An 11154-nucleotide genomic window follows, 5' to 3' on the forward strand; every position below is an offset into this window, starting at 1 on the left:
CTACAGTGGATTCTTATACAAGGTTCCCGAAGGTCTAAAGATGCCGCGAGTGCAGGAGTTGGTGCAGACTGGAGAGTATCCAGTCTGGAAGCAATGGTGTTCAGAGAAGAGGAGATTAGGGCCAGTTGCTGGGCTTGGTCCAAAAAGTATTTCTCATGGTTTCCTAGGAGATTCCCTTTGGCAAAAACAACCTTCCCTACCTCAATGGGGTCCATGTCTGACCATAATGTAAAGATGCTCATTTCTAAACAGGAAGCGACCCACAAGGCTGATGTAGGATATTGTTCACCAACCTGAACTGAGAGATAGAGTCCGAAATCGGGAATAGAATAGTTGGGGCACAGGCTGGGGTTGAGGCAGGCGGCAGAGGAGTGAGGTCGTGGTCAAAGGCAAGGGTCCAGGCAGGCATCAGAGGAGCAAGGCTGAGGTCACAGAATGGAATCAAGGCAGGGTGAAGATCAACAGGAACATAGGAGCCAGACAGAAACTATGAACTGTCAACATCCAGAAGAATGTCCGGCCTCTTTATAGGCAGGAAGCCGGTAAACAAGATGGCCCCTGCAACCGCAGTGTGGGCGGGAGTAAAGTTCTGCCAGGGAATAAGATGGATGTTGTGGCTTCAGTGTGGGCATTGATGGCACCAAAGCATCATACTCTCATTATACTCTCATTATGGACTCAGAGACCCAAATTTACTAAAGAGTGCGGCTATGCTTTTACACGTGTTAACTGCACCCCCATTCTTTTGAATTCTTCAAAATGGGAGTTATGGTGTGACAAGGCTTAACATTCTCTGTGAGTCTGGGACAGAGGGAAGATGTAGCCATCAATTCATTAAAGCAGAGACATGTATGATAATGTGTTTTCTTTTTAAATAAATCAGTCCTGTCATTACTTTCTTAATCCAAATCAATCCTCCTCCTTAATAGATTTCTCCATATTTAAAATGACATATTTCATAAATGCATTATCAGGTCCTAAAGAACATTAACAAAGCACAAATGAATTCTCCTTTATTTAACAGAAATTCAACTTCATCAAAGTCCTAACATATTGTGTCCAAAAGATTAAACTGTGATGAAAGTTTAATAATATCCTCACACTGCCTTGAGACATATTATAAATATTAAGAATGTCAAAAATGGACCTCCTCAGCAAATTAGAATTCAAGGAACTCGGAATGCCAACTAAGTCCATTTGCAGACTTCATGTACTATTCATTTCTTTTTTAATAAGACTAATATTAAATAAAATATTTAACACAGTGTCCTCCACATTGTTACACATGTACATGACATCAGCATTACATTGATTAAATGGCAATAATACCATAGTCATGTAATTTAAGAAACATTCATGGCAGTTAATGCTTCATCAAAGCCTAATTGAATACTGGAAATGTGAAATCCATGCAATATAGCAAGCTTGCAATCAGAAGAATGGATTCCCTTTGCATTTCGAGAATGTTGTTCCCTTCATCAGGTGTTGATGAAGAGAACAAAGGTCTCAAAACTCATAGGGAGAAGGATTGGAGTCAGTAGTCAGTTATGTACTGTGACGAGCAGATCTTGGGGTTCTGACATCAGACGCAGAAGTCAGACCTGTGGGGAAGCCAGCACAGGAGAGGACTATACACCTGCTTGCTGTCTATACTATTGATGTTTGTGAGCAGTCTGACTATTTTCTCCTACTTGTATTCAATGTAAATCTTACTACACTATAGAAGATCCCTTTTTATTCTGCTTTGCTCTCTTTTCACATTGTAATTCCTGAGAGCAGTCGTCTCATAAATGAGCAGCACTAAATACCTCCAGAAGACTGTCAGAGATTCATCACCAATGGGAACTGTATTATGGACTGATTTAAAGAACCTGGGACAATTCTCGTATTTAAGAGTTATGCCTCCAGACAGCCTCATCTTCTAAGTCATGTCATTGAGAGAAGTTTACCTGGTACATTGTTAAATCACTTGTGCTTTGTGCACTAATTTAATTGTATGTGTAAATGTAAAGTCTTTATGGATATTGTCTGTTGTAAAAAATGGGTCAAGATTATTATGATGTAGCCAAGGAATGTGAAGGAATGGTGGCTTGGATATCACCAAAAATGTCCATGAGCCTTCTTTCTTCAGAGAAACTCAGGATATCTAAATTATGTTATTGGCACAAATACCATAGCAATCTATGTTTAATGAAGACATGAACAAGTGACATCTTACAGTATTTCTCTTCAAGTAGAAATACGCCGCAAGAGTTGGCTCCTGAAGTTCTTCCCCTGAATAGCTGCTTTCCCAAAAAAGGAGGAACCATTACATATGCTTGAACAAAGTTAACCTTCTAATGTTTTTGGTTTGATACAAAACCCCACAGTCCTCAAATATCACAGTTTTCCCACTTATAGCCTTTCAGAGCTGTTAGGCCAACTAATGACTAGGATGTGTGTATAAGGCTGGTATTATTCTAAGTGCTGGAGTGCGTGCGGCCGCACGCGAGGCAATGATAAATACCTGTCTCCCTATGACAGTTTATCCAGTGCTGACACGCGCACGCGCACGGCAGACAGCGTTGGTGCGGCAGCTGTGTGGAAATACAAAGAAATTTGTATTATTCGTACGGCTGCCATGCCACGTGACACTGTTAGCCAATCGCAGTGCAACATCATATAGAAAAAAGAAAGTAGCGCTATCCACTAAATTACAAACTAATGGAGTGAAAGCTTACTATGTTATAGGTGAGAACTCATTTAAGTAAAACACACCAATTCGTCACGAGGTAGTAAAATGTCCCAAATGGCATAATACTTAAGTCCGGCAGCCTTAAGTCCAAAGGAGGGATGTCCACGTCCCTCCAAACAATAGCGGGGAAAGAGAAGAATGTCCTCCGGCGCACAAGCTCAAGCAAGATTTCCAAGCAGAGGAGAAATACAAGGAAAAAAAACCGAGATAAGTGTATTAAAAAGCAATTCATGTAAATTACTAGATAATCAGACCAGTGCGGTCATATAACTGCCTGTATATAGTCTCTGTCTCTACAGTTGTTACTCAGGCTTAGATTATGGAAAGCACACACCTGATGTAATAACTTTATAAGAAACTTCCTTAGGTGTTTATCCAAATGGCAGCAGTTGGAAATATAACTGTTTATATCTGTTACCAAATTGGAACTTGGGGATAATCTCCAATATTCCACTGGTTATCCTTATAAATTAAAGAGAGATGACATGGCATAATAACATTTAATAACCATGTACTAGTAAAAAAACAAATGAACACTCACAAACGCCCGGGATTTTGGTGCATTTTGAATAAACCTTTCCAGCATGAAGAGCCTGTATCTTCCTGGATTTCTTTGTAACTGGAACTGGGTCTTTCACAGCCACCAGAACATTGTTATCAGCTGGCAAGTTGTGTACTTCCATGCTGGATAGCGTCGATGCCTCTCTCCTTCCCTTGCTTGCGCACAGCTGGTGGCGGTGGCTCTATCCCTCCCTAGATGGATCCGCGTAAGGATCTTAACATCTGGTCCAATAATGGCTATGGCATGGACCTGTGCTCTGGCGTCGATATATGGAAGATGTACTGCTGATATGGAGAGGTAGCTAGGAACATCTGGTCAAGTTCGTTGAGGAAATCAACTGTAACACATTTAATCTCCAGTTCACGCATACATCGAGCAAGACTAGAGTAGAGTTTTTAGACTTAGTGATCACTATAGAGGATAAAATAAATACTATGACTTTTTTTTTTAAGGAGGTAAACTGCGATAATTATATTACAGCCAGCAGCTGCTATAAGAAGAACTGGCTGGAAAATATACCATTTACTGTAGGCATCTGAAACGCAATTTTTCAAAGAAGGACAATTATGAAAAACAAATTGTATCCATGAAACATACATTTCTAGAGAAACAATATAAAAAATAAGTTAGTGCTAAAGCTATAGATAAAGTTGAACAAATAGAAATAACAGATACTGTATGTTGGTATATAAAGATTGGGTAAATAAACCTATTGTAAAATATAAAATTCAATCTAATATATCCTGTAAAACTAAGGCAGAAGTCTATGTACTGGAGTGTAGTTGCAAACTCCAGTATGTGGGCAGAACTATCCGCAAACTCAAAACTAGATTGGGGGAACACTTATGTTACATTATTCCCCCAATCTAGTGTATCAAGTCACTATAATGCAGTACATAATAGTAACCCCAATTGTTTGAAATGATGCATTATAGAACATGTAAATCAAAATTGGAGGGGGAGGGGGTGTCATTGTCATTATATCAAAAGGATCTCCCAACGAGAATCCTTTTGTATTTTCACCCTTCAAACATTAACGCCTGCTAACTCAATATTGACATTGACATTGCATCCTTTTTATAATCTATGGCGATTTTAACACTTGTTATATTGACAGTTTTGCACATGATATTAAGACATATCCCCCTCTTTTACCTATTTAGGATTATATATCTCTCTTTGACCTATTTGCATTTTATATGCATTGCTTTGATTTTTTTTTGGCAGTGCCTTTTATATATTTTAAGATCTTATGTATTTATGTTCTTAATTTATGCATAGGTCATCAAGTATTGTCTGCCTTGTTAACTATCCCAGGGGGTTGCAATACCCATGTATGCCAATTCTGTATGTCTCCTTTATCAGTGGTTTAATGTTTATACACTGATACTGTATACCCATATCTGGTTATTATTTAAAAATGTGTTTAGGTGTTATAATTCTAAAATCAGAATAAGTTGTTCAGGCATTTTATTTATTTTATTATGAATTTTATATTATGTCTAATAATACATTTATTATAGGTATTAATGTAATCTACTCCCAGATTCTAATTGATAAGGGATACATGACACAACCACATATCTATGTACTATTAATAAAAGATTGAGTGGTGGTGACATGATTCCCTATACACTAGTTGTAGCTTAACCAACTACTGTACTGTACATATCTAATTATATATTGTTTGATCACTATTAAATGTAATTTAATTATTATCCTATACTTAGATCTGGGTATACGTATGTGTATTTATTTTAATTGGATTTTAAAATTAGTTTTTAATTAAATGTATTTTAAATGCTGTGATGAATGTGCATACTCGAATATCCTGTTGTGAAATCAAGGACACTTTTTTGGGTTATCCAATCCCCACAATTAAGAGTGTATTTAAAGATGTAGAAAACCCTTAGACCATTATCCATGACAGAGCATATTAGCGAAATTGGATTGACACTCACGGGCCACTGACGTTTTGGAACGCGCGACCAATCGGAAGCTGCTAAACCGACATTGTGCTGACACGGATCCAACTAGGGAGAGAGACACCGCCGCCCCCACCGCCCCCAGCTGTGCGCAAGCAAGGGAAGGAGAGAGGCAGTGACGCTATCCAGCATGGAAGTACACAACTTGCCAGCTGACAGCAACGTTCTGGTGGCTGTAAAAGATCCAGTTCCTGTTAGAAAGAAATCCAGGAAGATACAGGCTCTTCATGCTGGAAAGCTTTATTCAAAATGCATCAAAATACCGGGCGTTTGTGAGTGTTCATTTGTTTTTACACCAGTACATGTTTATTAAATGTTATTATGCAATATCATCTCTCTTTAATTTATAAGGATAACCAGTGGGATATTGGAGAATATCTCCAAATTCCAATTTGGTAACAAATGTACACAGTTATATTTCCAACTGCTGCCATTTGGATAAACACCTAAGGAAGTTTCTTATAAAGTTATTACATCAGGTGTGTGTGCTTTCCATAATCTAAGCCTGAGTAACAACTGTAGTGACAGAGACTATATACAGTTATCTGACCGCACTGGTCTGACTATCTAGTCATTTAGATTAATTGCTTTTTAATACACTTATCTCTGTGTTTTTTCCTTGTATTTCTCCTATGCTTGGAAATCTTGCTTGAGCTTGTGCGCCTGAGGACATTCTTCTCTTTTCCCGCCGTTGTGACATCATGGCCACGCCTCCAAGCCATGCACATCACCGTTTCACCTATAGGCACTAAAGGCGTGCACCACGCCGTGCATGCGCCCGCACTTACTATATTACATGCCTAAGAAAACAGGAGGATACAAAGAACAAGAATATTTGTGAAAATGCACATGGCTTCGATTTTGAAATACAAATGACTAAATGAAACCTATAACAAAATTATAAATGATTGTAACATACAGTATGTAGCAAATGGGTCACTATATAGAAGGAGCATGTGACCTTTTGTATTTTCCAAATGTTACACGTCACACTAATGACATTTCGATGTGCTTTGGAAGCAGAATCTTGTTGAATAGGTCTTACATGTGTTAGGATAGAAATCAAAATGTTGTAGTGTTGTTTTCTAAGCTGTCTTCGTGTTAAAGTCATCCGGGCTTAAAGACTTCTAAACATGATGCAAGCATAATTAGCCACACTGACAGACTGAATGGAATGGTTTTAAAGAATAAGGAGAATGTTAGACAATAAGTTCTAAACAGCTTCTGTTCTCCTAGAGATTTTTTTCGTAGTGTGGCAAGGAAAGTAATTGTCTACTTCAATTTATGTTTGAACATATTGCTAAACATTGTGACTGCACAGTTATTTCAATGCTGACATCCAGTAAAAAAGCAACATTGCGAGAATAAAATTTACTTTAACTCTTAATTTCACATATCCTTAGTTTGTTTTTGGCAGTAGGCTTTTAGCACAAATATACCGCAGGCACAGATTCATCAAACACCACCAAGCCAGTGAAAATACCAATGTGTAAACCAAAACAGTAATTGGTGTTACTTTCCTCCACATAAATTAAGCAAATTGTATCCAGAAAAATAAAATCCCATAATTTAATTCATTACAATATGGTTAATGGACATTGTTTGTAGCACGTGTGCACTAGTACAAACTAGCATGTCTACAGTATATGCAAGGTCACGATAACGGAGAACTATTTCCTTTATTCCTTATTCTCTGCCTACCTATAAATTATTGATACATATACTTTAAAAATATGAAGTGGTATTTTATTTAATCTGTGTTGGTACTAATAAACCATTTAGTATTTTTCTGACTTTAGGATAATTGTTTTTCTTAATTATTGGTAATTTTGTTAATCCCTGAGTACTCATGCAACTTAATTTAAGTTGTTCGAGAACTAATACAAGCAGGGCTGCCGACAGAGGGGGACAGCCGGGACAAGTGTCCCGGGCCCTGCGAGGGGCCCGGTTGCTGGTCTTGTAGTTGCCGCCGGGCCCTGGCTCTCCCCCAGCTGCAGGCATCTCCCTTACTCTGTCCTACGCTGAGCTTCCGATGCTGGCACTCCCTTACTCTGTCAGTCCGCCGGAAGTAAGCTTGGCCCAGCTTCCGGCGCATACCGGCATGAGAGGGAGGCACGGCATGTGCTAAAGTCAGAAGCTCGACGTGGGACAGAGTAAAGGAGAGGGCTGCAGCTGGGGGAGAGCCGAGGCCCGGCAGCAAATACAGGACTGAGATCATGACCATGTATTGGGGGTTGGGTGTATTTTTTATTATGTATTGGGTAGGTGTATTTTTATTATGTATTGGGGGTGCATTTCTATTATGTTTTGGGGGTGGTATATGTTTATTATCTATTGGGGAGTGGGTGTATTTTTATTATGTATTGGGGAGTGGGTGTATTTTTATTATGTATTGGGGAGTGGGTGTATTTTTATTATGTATTGGGGTGGGTGTATTTTTATTATGTATTGGGGCTGGGTGTATTTTTTATTATGTATTGGGAAGGTGGGTATATATTTTTTATTATTATTGGGGGTGTATTATTTATTATGTATTGGGGGTGGTGTATTTATTATGTATTGGGGGTGTGTGTATTTTTTATTATGTATTGGGTGTATTTTTTTATGTATTGTGGGGGTATTTTTATTATGTATTGGGGGATGGTTTTTTTATATGTATTTTGTGGGGTAGGATTGAGTGAGAGTGGGGTAAGTGTCGGAAGGTGGGGGCGAGTGAGAAGAGAAAGGGGATGAGGGAGGTAGTGAGGAAAAAAGAGAGTAAGAGTGTGACGCAGGGGAGAGAAATACATGTGAGGCGGGGGGGGGGATTGAGCGAGAGTTGGGTAATTGATGGAGGGGAGGAGAGTGAGAGGGGGTGAGTGAGGAGGAGGGAGTGAGACGGAGGGGAGAGAATACATGGGGAGAGGGAGGGAAATAGAAGGGGCTCGTAAGGTGTGAAATGGGGAGTGGCTCGCAAGCCCGCTGAACCAGGGCGGTAGAGGGGGGCCTGCGACACAGAGGAGGGGGGGGGGGGGGGGGGGTTCCCCGGACGTAACTTTAGTGCTGGGCCCCGGGAAATCTGTCTGCGGCCCTGAATACACGTACTGGAACTTCCCAAGTTGCCCATTAATGGAGCGCTTTTCCCAATGTTTGGTAAATGTAGGTTAGATATGATGTAGAACTTCATTAGCTCATTTGCATCCATGTTTACATACTGGGAGGGAAAAATAACACCAACCTTTTTATGTGACATTATGTACTTAGGTGAACAGCGCATTACTTTAAGCGTTTACAACAGATGCAGCCACGAGTATCCGAACACTTGCTTTGGAAAATCTGGGGCAATCTCCCAGTAAGGGCTGTTATATACAGCATGCGGCCGCGCGTGCACGTGCCGCATGCTTTTCATGTTTATAGAGCAGGGAGCTGTGTATGTGTGTGTATGTGTGTGTATGTGTGTGTATGTGTGTGTATGTGCGTGTATATGCGTGTATATGTGTGTGCATGGGTTGTGTGAGTGAAAGGATGACCTAAGCAAGATTTTTTAAAGAAAATAAAAGTTTAATAAATATTTTTTTTTTAGTTCCGCAATCATTGACACACGCACACACACGCACACACACACGCACACACACGCACACACACGCACACACATCCACGCATACATGCATACACACATGCACACATGTACATACATTTCAGAGCCGGTAGCGGCGCGAAAATATGAATTTCTTCATCTTCGCCGCTGTCTGTCGGCTCCCCTCTCCCTGCCGTGCGCGCGCGGCCCTTCTATAGAAAGGCTGACTGACGTCAGCCAAATAAAATTCCGTGCGCGCCCGGCACTATAGAACGTGCCTAATGCTGCAACAATTCTGTGACATTTCTGCCGACAGACTAATGGCCCATTAGATTAACACAGTTTGAATGGGACTGCCAGGGACCCCCGCCGTGTTAATCCGATGGGCCATTAGTTTGTCTGCAGAAATGTCACAGAAATGTTGCAGCATTACTGGGAGATTGCCCCAGATTTTCCAAAGCAAGTGATCTGTAAATTATATTAACACCACATTAAATATGCTAATGTACTTCCGTGATTCTGCCTTCAACTCTTCCCTTTCATCCTTATGCTAGCAAAAACAAACACAATATCACTTGTAAGGACATTCACACGTCTCAGGCAGGTCTGCAAAACCTGCCTTTCCCCATTATCTCTTAGCATACAATGCTTCCAATGCAGCCAGGGATTCTGGGAAATTACATGCAAATGAGCACTCAGTCACTTTTTGCTTCTTGTCCATTTTAACATGGACCCCTATAAGCTGGTGCCTGCTGTCTTATTCTAAAACTCAACAACAGTTTTCTTTTCCTTGAGAAACAATGATCTAACATAATGCATGCCAGCATACCTAAACAAGGCCTGATAACCAATGAATATTCACTGGTATTTTGGAACATGAGAAGCATTTGTATTGTAGCCTACCGAAGAAGCAGAATGCAATGAAATAGCGTATGATATTTGTAAGTGCCTTCAGCTTTTGGGTCCTAAATGTGAAAGGTTTTTGAAAAATGTTAACATAAGATATCTTCTGTTATTAAGCACGTTAAAGACAGGAAAAGTATTACAAACTGACTTAACAAGATCTTTAACCAACACTATCTGGCAAGAATTGCTGCTTATCCAAGAAATAAAAATATCACTTGTAAACAGATTGCCATGTCCCAGACACGCCTGCAACCCTGCTTTTCACCGTTAGGTGTTAGCTTACAATGCTTCCACTGCAGCCAGGGATTCTTAGAAATGCAAATGAGCACACAGTGTCACCTAGCTTCTCCATGAATTCAACCACTTTTTCATCTTGGGCATCAAACATCAAAATTGAGTTATGGGCTTGGGCTTCTTGCACTTGCAGACCTTTTTTTGTCGCTTTTCTGCATACACTGCAGAGTTACATAAGAAAGTATGTAGTGTATTAACTACATATTTTTTTGCACGTGCACCTTCCCTACTGTCTCTGTATCACTTCCAAAACCTAATTTGTAAGCTCTCTCTGCCAGGTATTCTTTTCCTATGCTTGATGCACTTATTGTCGTATATTTTCTAGTATTCTAATGTCTTTTTTTTTGTAAAGTGTTGTTTACATTGTTGGTGACAGATCATTAAAATCATACATACTATACATATACACACATTCATATTTTAGCCCAATAAACCTAGCTCGTGCGGTATAATTATAAAAGAGTGAAGCAAAACGGTTGAGATCCCCTCAATACAATCTTTGTTGTAGAGTTCCTTTGAAACACTTGCTTTTTTAAATTTAAAATATATCTAGCTGTTGCTTTTTTTTCCTTATGCCCTGTTTATTGATGGCTAGCAGACAGCAAACATTCCCCATTGATCTTTGGATTTCACTTTTAACAAAGAAAATGCCAGACTACGCTAATGATTTTGTTTCTTCCAAAATGTGGCCATTCAATGCAACAAAAAAAAAAGAAGCCCACACTTCTACCTTTTAATTGGGGCATTTAGTAGGACAATGTTGAAAAGCAATTACATTGAAAGACATTTTTTGTCCCGTTGATCAATTGGTTTCCAAATAAATGGCGCCCAAGCAATGATTACGTGCCAGCCAGGAAATTATTGTCCTTTTTAGTTTTTTGTTTTTTTTTCCCATGTTACGATTTATTCATTTAATTCAGCCCTTCAAACCTGTTACCCTGCCAATTATCTCTCTCTGTGAGGAAAATTCGTTTGGTGTACTTCAGTTTTTTCCGTCATCTGCTGCCTGCTTTTTGATTTTCTTCAATGATAGACTAATGTGCTATGTGAGAAAGGGGAAGATCTTCCGAAGTATGTGAAGTGTCTATAGTGGCTTTTTGGTACCTGTGAAGAGGCC

At 39.6% G+C, this 11154-nt stretch overlaps 1 long non-coding RNA gene across 1 annotated transcript in view; it reads right to left on the reverse strand.

Annotated features, from left to right (window-relative positions):
* The window catches only part of LOC142488798 (uncharacterized), a 94336-nt gene that overhangs the window by 68406 nt on the left and 14776 nt on the right, over positions 1–11154 (reverse strand). Inside the window, exon 3 of the long non-coding RNA XR_012799668.1 lies at positions 2507–2576. This is a non-coding gene — a long non-coding RNA (uncharacterized LOC142488798). The remainder of the gene's footprint in view (positions 1–2506; positions 2577–11154) is intronic.

This window comes from Ascaphus truei, chromosome 2 (genome assembly GCF_040206685.1).
Source record: "Ascaphus truei isolate aAscTru1 chromosome 2, aAscTru1.hap1, whole genome shotgun sequence".
NCBI classification, from domain to species: domain Eukaryota; kingdom Metazoa; phylum Chordata; class Amphibia; order Anura; family Ascaphidae; genus Ascaphus; species Ascaphus truei.